Source organism: Homarus americanus, unplaced genomic scaffold (assembly GCF_018991925.1).
Source record: "Homarus americanus isolate GMGI-L3 unplaced genomic scaffold, GMGI_Hamer_2.0 scaffold50564, whole genome shotgun sequence".
NCBI classification, from domain to species: Eukaryota; Metazoa; Arthropoda; class Malacostraca; order Decapoda; family Nephropidae; genus Homarus; species Homarus americanus.
This window is the reverse complement of record NW_024715014.1, coordinates 1,842,144-1,854,643: the sequence shown is the minus strand read 5'-3', so window position 1 is coordinate 1,854,643 and position 12,500 is coordinate 1,842,144. Positions and strand designations below refer to the sequence as shown.

The following is a 12,500-nucleotide window of genomic DNA, read 5'->3' as shown; positions in this document are numbered from 1 at the left end:
TATAATGACCCGTCCTGCCTTGTCATTCCTGTCACCGCCATGGATTCAAATTAGAGGGAAAATGTGGAGATTAAAAACATACCTAACCCAACCTAACCTAACCTAACCCAACCCAACCCAACCTAACCGAACTCATCAAGCGGATAATTACTTCACAAACACAACCATGCGATTTAGACTGATAACCCAACACCGGCGGATGATTTAGCCTCGTTTGGCCGGTGTTTGCCGAATATTAGCCGGAATTTCCTCCACACTACATAATGAGGTGATACACTAAGCTTAGTTTTTTTCTGGAACCGGAATATCACCAGAACCAGAAGGCTGAGTCCCCGGTCACCAGCTACACACAAGGTCACGTATCAGAGTCCCCATAGCAGCCCCCCTCCCTAGCAGCCCTCTCCAGCAGTTCCCCCCTAGCAGCTCTCTCCCCAGCAGCTCTCCCCTAGCAGCTCCTCCCCCAGCAGCCCCTAGCAGCTCCCTCCCCCATCCCTCCCCCTACTCTCACACTCTGATTACACTTCACAATACACTCAATTGTCTCCTGGTTAACAAGGTAATGTGACTGTGTTCATTACGGGTGTGGCTCTAGTGCTCAACAAACTTGTAATACCTTGATATACTAAGTCAATTTGCATACAATATTCTGTTCTTACCTGAAGGTTTAGTGGAACGTTGTTTTTGTGGTTTCATTTTCTTCGTAATTGTTTTTTCCGTAATATCGACACTCGTTCGCTATATACGGGTCCACTATACGAGTCTGCACAGTACAGTAAGTGTATAATCACTAATGTAAACACGATATTTTACCAACTTTGCCTTTTGTCAACCACACTTTTTTTTTTCCTCTTCAATGTAATGTTTTCATGTGTCACTAAAGAAGCCTGGGGAATACTCTCACTCTGATCAATTCATTCCTAGCCCTAGCTGACCTGTTTCCTTATACTGTACCGAGAAATGCGAGAATTCACTTGAAATGGTAGAAGTGGTGGTGGCGTAGGGAGGCAGGGTAGTGGTGATGGCTGCAAGAGAATCTACTTCTCGTGGGCTTCTCGTGTAATTTTATTTTCATTTTATCAGACATAAAGGCTTGTCTGTGTGTTGTAGCTTGACAATCCTCGGTATTTTCACATGAAAGGTTCAACCAAATACAAGGAAAACGAGAGATAAGACGAAAACGTTACTTATGTTCACTACAACAATAGGCTGGACACTGACTCCTTCACCTGTTGAGTGCAGTCCTCGGTGAGAAAATTAAGGAACTGAAGAAATATAGAGAGATAAGAAACTATAATTTAGGCCCCCGACATTAGCGCCATCTATCAGACAAACCATAAAACATAGAAAATGAGGAGTTGAGTACTTGAGAAAAATGGTTATTGTTTTAGCGGTAACTTTAATATTTGCCGTTGATATGACTTTCTATTCCATAGGTAATCATGTCAAATTATTTAAATTCTTATGTACGAGGCGTCTCTCTCTCTGCTGAATAAACCGTCTGGCGTTAATAAATAAAATATTAAAATGGCGTCCAGTAGTGAAGATGTTAATGAAGATAGTTTAGCGATGATTATAATAAAAATTTATTTCACTATTCTTATAAGTGTATATGGCTCAACCCTCTCACATTAAGATAAATAAAAAAACATATAAAGTTTTTATTTAAGTGCATAAAAACAACAACAGTAACAAAAACATAATTATTAAGGCTAGGAACCACATTTGACATACGTGGTAGCTGGCCTCTCGTATCCTGACCTGGACACAAGTACAGTTTGGTCGTCAGGCTCCCATCAGACATGTAATATTAACAAAAACAAAGCTATATTGCACAAAAACATTCAACAAACACAGCACAAAGACAAACAAACATAAAAAACTCTTTAGTTACAATATGTATTAACTAACAAACCTGATCTTAATTCACATGTCCGTAATGTAATCTTACCAAAACAACGATCAATTCTATACTATAACCCGTTGTAAACTATCATAATCTATACTGTAGTCCTACCAAAACATAGACGCACTTAAACCCACAACACAAATCGTTGTTAATAAACCCATCCACAAAACAACCTTACCAAACCCCGCGCGCGCGCGCACACACACGCACACACACACACACACACACACACACACACACACACACACACACAAGAGACCAGCCCCAGCCATCAACTGTAAACTATAATTTGTATGTTCAATTCATGTTCCTTCTCCTTTTAGTAATGGAAGCTTTTGTTTAAGGACCCACCCACCCCCATGTCTTTGTATGTTATAATAAGTCATTTCTGTCCAATGTATATTTTCAGCCTTTGGACTGCTGAACTTTTTTCAATAAACCGTTTATTATTATTATTATTATTATTATTATTATTATTATTATTATTATTATTATTATTATTATTATTATTACTAAACACATCATTACACTGAAGTGCCTCGAATGTGGTTTAACCTCCCATCCTTACTGCTCTTCAACGTCACTTCCCTCGCCAACAAATTTGATGAGCTCGCTAACACAGTCCGGTCAGTTGCTGCCAACGACGTTACCATCTGCGAGCCGTGGCAAATTGTTCCTGAAACTTGCCACATTGAAGGATATCAACTCTTTCATCACCTTCGTTCACATGGACGTGGAGGGGGGGGGGCGTTGTCCTCTTCTGTCAGGATAAACTTCATCTGTCACGCCTGGATGTTTTAGTCCCAGCTGATGTGGAGGCATTATGGGTATGTGTTGTGCCACGTGCCCACCCTCGCCACACTGCCTCTATCATATACTGTGTGTCATACCACCAGCCTCGCTTACCCACCAGAGACACTCTTATCAATCGCCTCATTACCACCTCAGAGTTAGGTAGTCATGTGCCAAGCTAGTACTATGCGGGGATTATAACGAAATTGACACCACTGATATCGAGGACCAGCTGCTACCATCACAAGTTGTGAACTTCCCCACACACGGTCAAAATACCCTTGACCTTATCTTAGCTAACTTAGTGGACCAGAACCAACCACCTGGACCAATGTCTCCTATCGGGTGTAGCACACACCTATCAGTGTACTGATCTCCAGCTGCCACTACCAGCCAAGTGTAGAGGCCCTACATCAAGGCCTACAGGCAGATTACTGACTCTGCATTGCGTCTCTTCGGGCAGTGGATAGTTCACCATCCCTGGACTGAAGTACTAAGTGTGGATGACGTGGACACCAAATGGATGAATTACACCAACAGCACCACGGAAGCTCACCACCACCACTTCTTCCCCAAGAAGTCCGTCAGATTACACCCAGCTGACTTGCCCTGTTCACATCTCGGATCAAATGACTTAGGCAGCAGAGAGACAGTCCCTTTGATCTCAATGACCCCAACCGTTACAGGTCCCTTCGCAACCAAGTCATCCGTGAAATACGCGCTGCAAAGAAGTCTTACTACCCAACCAATCTACAACACCTGAAGCAGACCAGTAACAGTCAGTGGTATGTTACGATTAAAGAACTCTGTGGACTAAACAATAAGACACACCCCCTTCCCTTCCTTAGCCATCTCACTAATGGTGACGCAGCTAAGCAATCAAACAACAATTTCGCAACTTTATGCCAGACGCTCCCACGGCGTGACACAACCAGTCTCCCTGCTTACTTACCAGCCCCCCTTTCCCACTGACTTAGTGGAAGAATTTGAAGTAGCAGAAAGTTTAAACAAACTGAAGTTGAAGCGCTCCACAACCCCCATTGACTTATCAATGAAACTCTCAGTCAAACAAGATGCCCAGCTGACTGGAAGACCTCATATGTGTCACCAGTGCCCAAGTCAAGGGTTAAATGAGCTACGACCCATTGCCATCACTCCAATACCCAGCTTATTCTGCAAAAGTTTCGTTTTTGACTGGGCCTATGCTGATATTGCAGGCGTCATAGATCCTCAGCAATTTGACAATATGAAAACTTCCTCCACCACTCACTGTTTTATCAGCTTTCTCGACTACATATACCGCCATCAGGAAAAACTAAAGACGTCTGTGGCTGTGATTGACTTCAACAAGGTGTTCGACCTAGTTGACCACAATTTAATCATCAACAAAGCTATTCCTCGGGTTTCGGAGAAGTCTTATACCATGGCTTACAAACTTCCTCAGTAACCGACGCCAAGCCGTATGCTTCCGAGGGGCTGTCTCCACTTTTCAGTCATTCACCTGTGGCATCCCCCAAGGCACCAAGATGGGACCACTCTGCTTCCTTATGCTTATCAATGATGCCCTAAGAGAATCCTCTGATCGCTGGGATGAGGGTGAACAACTCTGCTCCCGACTATACCGCCCTCCAGGATATATTGAACAGTCTCCAAAATTGGGCCACCAACAACCATATCACTATAATTATGCACATCAGCCTCTCCTCTGACCTTGTCCCACCTCCCTCCATTACTTTCGGCTCCAACACACTCCAGGTTGTGGACTCCACAAAGCTCATCGGCAAATTAAATAAAACTAAATTGGAAAACACACGTCAGTACAATTGTCAAATCCTACAGTTTTCATCTCCACCTCCTCCGCCGACTCAAGTCCCTTGGAGTTCCCACTCCCGAGCTCTTCAGTACTTACTCAATATTCATACTTCCCAAGCTCACCTATGCCTCCCATGCCTGGTCTCCCTTCCTAAATGCCACACAACGTAAACTCATAGAAATAGGGCATGCAAGATTATTCTCTCCCCCTGGTACACCGCATAGCAAGAAGCGCTCAACACACTGACCCTCTCGGCTCTCTCTGACCATCACCACGATCTTATCTGCAAATTTGGTGAGAAGCTTCTGCACCATTCTCGCCACCGGCTCCTGCTTCCACCTGAAATCCCTCGTCCACGAATTTTTGCTCCACACCACAACCGCATCCAGCCCATAGGAGCACGTACTGATCGCTATAAGAACAGCCCAGTCCCAACCATTGTAAAAATTATCAACAACTCGTAGTCAACCAGTGTAGTCACTCGCAGTCAATCTTATTTGTTTGCACTGTTACTATGTTGAAATGCCCTGTAATATGACCTTCTCCCCACCTTGTTGTTATATATCATCATATTTGTATCACTTATGTTTCTTGTATATTATTTGTCAATCAAGTGACCCATTCCCCAATTATGTAACTGTATATTTTCAGCCTTTTGGTGCCATGCTCTTTCAATAAGACGTTAATTATTATCATCATTACACACTCACTCACACACACACACACACACACACACACACACACACACACACACACACACACACACTAATCTCGAGTTAGTATAAAGACACCTGTACTCCCTTACCTGGATGTGAAGCTGTGCCAATTAGCCTACTAAATCACCTCATTAACGTGCAGGTGAGCGGAGGCTGTCAGGTAATAAGGTGTTTAACTGGTTCTTCGGTGAGAGTTAATCATAATTTGTAACTTCAGGGACGGAGACTAATCTTGGGTGTATAGTCGAGATGTAGTGAAGATGTTGTAGGAGATGTTGATGTTGTATTGTAGGAGACGAAATTTACACACACACACACACACACACACACACACACAGACACACACAGACACACACACACATACACAGACACACACACACACAGACACACAGACACACACACAGACACACACACACACACACAGAAACACACACAGACACACTGTATCCGTACGGTCCCCTTGAAATATTCATGTGAACGTATAAAAAATTCAATCATTAATCCCAGTAAAGTGACGCTTAGCTGGAGAGAAAGCAGATTTGGGCAAGGGAAAGACAGACAGACAGACATCAGAATTAGAGAGGCCGACACCTCTAAAAGGCACCTCACTTTACCTACCATATAAAGATAAACACTTAAATGGGTTCTAAATTACCCCGAGACTCTACTTTGACTTGATAATACGGTTTCTGTTCCTCAAAGGCGACATAGAAAACGGTATACGGGGTCTCTTGGGGTGTCTCGCCTCATACCTGGTTGAGAGAAATTCCCTCCTGTGCCTCAAGTAGAGTTTTCTTACTTCTCTCTTTCTCTCTTTTGATATGTCAGTCTAGCTCTCTCTCTCTCTCTCTCTCTCTCTCTCTCTCTCTCTTTTCCCCGTTGTGTTATTGCTTTTCCATTGACTCTCTCTCTCTCTCTCTCTCTCTCTCTCTCTCTCTCTCTCTCTCTCTCTCTCTCTCTCTCTCTCTCTCTCTCTCACATCCATCCTATTATCTCATCCAATTTTCGCGGTAAATGACGTCATCATGTAAACACTGAGTGGCGCCAACTGTCGCCTGAAATACACACTAATAAATATAAACACTGAGGGATGATGGTTGTTTTTATTGGTTGTTTTTATTGGTTGTTTTTAATGGTTGTTGTTGTTGTTGTTGTTGTTGTTGTAGTGGCGTTAATGGATGTTATGGTGTGTAGAGACTTGAGTTAATGATATAATCGCCTTGATGATTCTCCATTTGGATTATTAACTTAGATAGATAGATAGATAGATAGATAGATAGATAGATAGATAGATAGATAGATAGATAGATAGATGGCCTTTTTATCAACAACAGAAACATTTCCAATATTCAACAGACGCCATCCAGACCTGTTGCCTCTCAGCTCTGATCAACAGGTTACCAGACTCTAGCATTCTGGTCCTTCTACCATCCCCTTCCCCTTCCCCTTCCCCTTCCCCTTCCCCTCCCTACCCTGTGTCATCTCTTTCCTCCGTCTCTCCTCGTCCTTTGTCTTTTCTTCCTTCTCTCTCTCTCTCTCTCTCTCTCTCTCTCTCTCTCTCTCTCTCTCCACGGCTACTAGCATGGATCCAATATATTTCAGCAATAAAAACGACCTTAGTGGTGGTAGTGTGGTGAGTAATTGGTAGTGGTAGTGGTGGTGGTGGTGTGGTGGTGATGGTGGTAGATGGTGGTTGGTTAATGGTGGGTCGTTAGTGGTAGTAGTCTTAACTGCAATTGTTTTAAGTAACAGTTTCCTACAAACATACACAAACACATACACAAGCAAAAACACTTAAGAACAATCATACACTTACAAGCACTCACACAAACACACTCAAACACAAACACTTACACAAACACACTCAAACACAAACACTTACACAAACACACTCAAACACAAACACTTAAACAAACACACTCAAACACAAACACTTACACAAACACACTCAAACACAAACACTTACACAAACACACCCAAACACAAACACTTACACACAAACACTATTCCCATGAACACTGCGAAAGGTATTCTCTCTGTACACCTGCCTTAATGAATGTTGAAATTGATCTACATACCTGGCATATGAGAGAGAGTAAAGCGGGAGTATAGATTATGAGTGAGGAAGAAGAGTAGGAGAGAGAAGGAAACAGAAAGAGAGGAGAGTGAGAGTGAAGTGAGAGGAAGTGAGAGGGAGTGAGTGGGAGTGAGAGGGTGTTCTAGGATTCCATGGCAACGGGTGAGAGAGCGACGGAGGAGGAGGAGGAGGAGGAGAAGGAAGGGATGGCTGGACTTCTTTTTCCTGAGGTGAGAGAAAGAGGAGATACCCCGAGAGAAGGAGAGACAGAGAGAGAGAGAGAGAGAGAGAGAGAGAGAGAGAGAGAGAGTGTGTTAATTTAAGAGAAGTCATTTAGTTACATAGGATCGATGGTACTAAATACTAAAGAGATCTTCCCCCAAATTGGCTTTAGAAAGGAGATATTGGAAACAGTGGTGGGTGTTGTTTTCTATAAGGGGGTGAGGGCAGTGTGTTTACTATGAGAGGGGGAGGGGGAGTCGTTTAGTACAGGGTTATGTTCACTTGGGAATGGAAGGATTATATTTTATTTTATGAGATGTGGGTTGGCGCCATTAAACTGGTACTACGTTTTCTATGGATGAAGGGAACAGGGCAGACTTATTGATTATACTGTATTACTAATTTTCAGTTTCTCTCTCTCTCTCTCTCTCTCTCTCTCTCTCTCTCTCTCTCTCTCTCTCTCTCTCTCTCCATCTCTCTCCTTTTTTTTTCTTATGCACAGATTTCTTGTTTTCTCTTCCACCTCTTTTTCTCCTTCCTTCCCTCCTCCCTCCTCCCTTCCTTCCTTCTCTTACCCTCACCTCTTTTTGTCTCTCCCTCCCCTCCTTCCGTCTCTCCCTCCCTCCACTTTCTCTCTCTCTCCCTCCTTCCTTCGTCTCTCCTTCTCTCCTTCAAGTACACTTCAACCACAGGTATCCAACCAACACGAAATGTCACGGGTCAACTTTCCCTCCTCTCTCCTTCTCTCTCTCTCTCTCTCTCTCTCTCCTTTCTTTACTCCCTCACTCTACTTGCCCCTCTCTTTCCTTGCCTCCCTCCCTCCCACCCTCTCTTTCCTGCTGTCCTTCTTCTTGTCCCCTATCTTTCTTTCCTTTTCTGCCTCCCTTTCTTTCCCTCTCCTCCTTCCTTATTACCCTCCCTCTCCTTCTTTCCTCCTCATTTCTCTCCCTTTCATTCCTTCTACTTCATCTTCTCGTTCCTTCTCTCCATCTCCTCCGTCTCTCTCTCTCTCTCTCTCTCTCTCTCTCTCTCTCTCTCTCTCTCTCTCTCTCTCTCCTAAATGTCAACACGCATCATATTTCCTTGAGATAAAAACACGGAAAAAATTACCAATATTAAAACAAAAAAATTTCCTCCCAAACATAAAAAAAAATTAAATAAGAATAGATAAATAATCGATAATAAATAGGAATAATATAGATAAAAGATGTAAGGGAGATATTGAATAGTAATTGTTTTTTTAATTATTCCATCTACGTTTTTATCGTTAATTTCTCTATCTACTCTGTTATTATCGATTACTTCATTTATTTGTTTATTTTCTATTTCTTCATCTACTCTGTTTATCACCAATTACTTAATCAACTTGTTTATTTTCTGTTTCTTCATCTACTCTGTTTATTATTAATTTCTCCATCTCCTCTCTTTATCACCAATTTCTTCATCCACCCCTTTCGTCAGTAATAACCTAATAACTTTACTAATTCTCCTGTCACTTCTCCTCCTTTCTTCTACATCTGTTTCTCCCTATCCACTCGTTCTTTTCTCTCACATAATTATTCTCCTTGTCAGTTCCTCAATTCTTCACCATTCTTGCTCTTCCCTCTTTATTCCCATTTATTTGGCTTATTTTCTAATTTTCTTGGTTATTATCGTTTATTTTCTCTATTTCCTTATTCGTTTTTTATTTTCTGATGACTTTATATTTTCCTTATTTTATTTATATTTTAGTTCCTTATTTATTTATTTTCTTTTGTAATTTCTGTTCGTCTTTCTCTCTTTCTCTTATTTTCACACACACACACACACACACACACACACACACACACACACAAGCACACACACACATCCTCCCTTCTTCCTCCCTCCCGACACCCTCTCACCACCCTCCCCTCTCAACCCTCTCCCCACCCCTCCTCACCACCCCTCTCATCACCCCATTCACTCTACCCACCACCCACTCAACCACCACACCCACCACCCCAACTCTCCCTCTCACCACACTTTCACCCCTCCTGACACCCCTCTCACCACCCTTCATCACCCCTCTCATCTCCCCCCTCCAAAGGCCATTATGGACAACTGTTTACCTCAGCGTCAGAGAGGGATCACGTCGGCCAAGCATACTCTAAAAGCCAGGTTATTTACAGACACGACAAACAAACATTGTAAATAACATGTAAATGATTGTAAATGCGACGTGGGAATTGTATATGTTTAAACTGGAGGTAATTTAAACGTTGAGAGAGAGAGGGGGAGAGAAGGAGAGAGAGGAGTGAGAGAGATGATTTTGAGGTAATTTGAATATATTAGGACCATTATATTTGTTGTGATAAAAAAAATAATAAAATAATAATAATAATAATAATAATAATAATAATAATAATAATAATAATAATAATAATAATCGAAATAAAACCTTTTAAATCGTGTTTCTCTTTTTTCAATTTTATGTGTCTGTCTGTCTGTCTGTCTGTGTGTCTGTCTATCTGTCTGGGTGTATGTGTGTCTGTCTGTCACCATAGTATTTTTTGACGGTACAACCAAAGTTACCATCAAGTTGACAGGTAATACTGACAGGTGAGAGCTTGACAAATTAGCTGCTTGACACCTGTTGACGTGAGCTAACACCTTTAATAACTAATATAATCTCTCTCTCTCTCTCTCTCTTTAAAACACAGTCTCATACACAAACTCATTTATTGTACGCATAAATACACACACACACACAAAATTACTCACATCTACGTACATAAGTATTTACACACACACACACACACACACACACACACACACACACACCAAGTGCATATAACCGAACAACACCATACACCATCATACACCATCATACACCCGTCACACACCACCATACACCATCATACACCCACCATACACGACCATACACCATCATACACCATCATACACCCACCATAATAACGACCATACACCATCATACACCATCATACACCCACCATACACCATCATACACCATCATACACCCACCATACACCACATCATACTCCATCATACACCCACCATACACGACCATACACCATCATACACCATCATACACCCACCATACACCATCATACTCCATCATACACCCACCATACACCATCATACACTATCATACACCATCATAAACCCACCATACACCACAATACACTATAATACCATCATACACCCATCATACACCCACCATACACGACCATACACCATCATACACCATCATACACCCACCATACACCATCATACACCCATCATACACCCACCATACACCATCATACACCCATCATACACCCACCATACACGACCATACACCATCATACACCATCATACACCCACCATACACCATCATACTCCATCATACACCCACCATACACCATCATACACTATCATACACCATCATAAACCCACCATACACCACAATACACTATAATACACCATCATACACCATCATACACCCACCATACACCATCATACCCATCATACACCCACCATACACCATCATACACTATCATACACCATCATAAACCCACCATACACCACAATACACTATAATACACCACCATACACCATCATACACCATCATAAACCCACCATACACCACAATACACTATAATACACCATCATACACCCATCATACACCATCACGAGGGTCGGGCAGGGTTATATTACCCGTTTTACCGCGAATTAATTATGATATATTGTTTATGTTCTCAGAGACGTGTGTATGACTGTGTGTATGACTGTGCGTATGTGTGAGTGTATATGACTGTGTGTATGAATGTGTGTATGTGTGTGTATGGCTGTGTATGTGACTGTGTTTATGTGTGGGTGAATGACTGTGTGTATGACTGTGTGTATGACTATTTGTATGACTGTATGTATGACTGTGTGTATAACTGTGTGTATGTGTGTGTGTGTGTGTGTACGACTGTGTTTATGACTGTATGTATGACTGTGTGTATGACTGTGTGTATGTGTGTATGACTGTATTTATGACTGTGTGTGTGTGTGACTGTGTGTATGACTGTATTTGTTTTTTGTCAGTATTTTGTGTTTGCTGTTACCCTTATACCAGCCTTACACCACCAACCTATACCACCAACCTTACACCACCAACCTTACACCACCAGCCTTACACCAACAACCTTACACCACCAACCTTACACCACCAACCTTACACCACCAACCTTACACCACCAACCTTACACCACCAACCTTACACCACCAACCTTACACCACCAACCTTACACCACCAACCTTACACCACCAACTTACACCACCAACTTACACCACCAACCTTACACCTCCAACCTACACCACCAACATTACACCACCAACCTTACACCACCACCCTACACCACCAGCCCTACACCACCAACCACACACCACCAACCTACACCACCAACCCACACAACCAGCCCTACACCACCAACCACACACCACCAACCTACACCACCAGCCCTACACCACCAACCACACACACCAACCTTACACCACCAACCCACACAACCAGCCCTACACCACCAACCACACACCACCAACCTACACCACCAGCCCTACACCACCAACCTTACACCACCAACCCAACACCACCAACCTACACCACCAACCTTACACCACCAACCTTACACCACCACCCTACACAACCAACCTACACCACTAACCTTACACCACCAGCCTTACACCAACAACCTTACACCACCAACCTACACCACCAACCTTCCACCACCAACCTACACCACCAACTTACACCACCAACCTTACACCACCAACCTTACACCACCAGCCCTACACCACCAACCTTACACCACCAACCTTACACCACCAACTCCACACCACCAACCTACACCACCAGCCCTACACCAACTAACCTTACACCACCAGCCCTAACACCACCAACCTTACACCACCAACCTACACACCACCAACCTTACACCACCACTCCTTACACCACCAACCTTACAC

At 42.8% G+C, this 12,500-nt stretch overlaps 1 long non-coding RNA gene across 1 annotated transcript in view; it reads left to right on the top strand.

The window, feature by feature from the left end:
* LOC121854348 overlaps positions 1-1,547 on the top strand; it is a 22,553-nt gene extending 21,006 nt beyond the window's left edge. Inside the window, exon 5 of the long non-coding RNA XR_006086536.1 lies at positions 1,536-1,547. This is a non-coding gene — a long non-coding RNA (uncharacterized LOC121854348). The remainder of the gene's footprint in view (positions 1-1,535) is intronic.
* Positions 1,548-12,500: the final 10,953 nt, after the last annotated feature.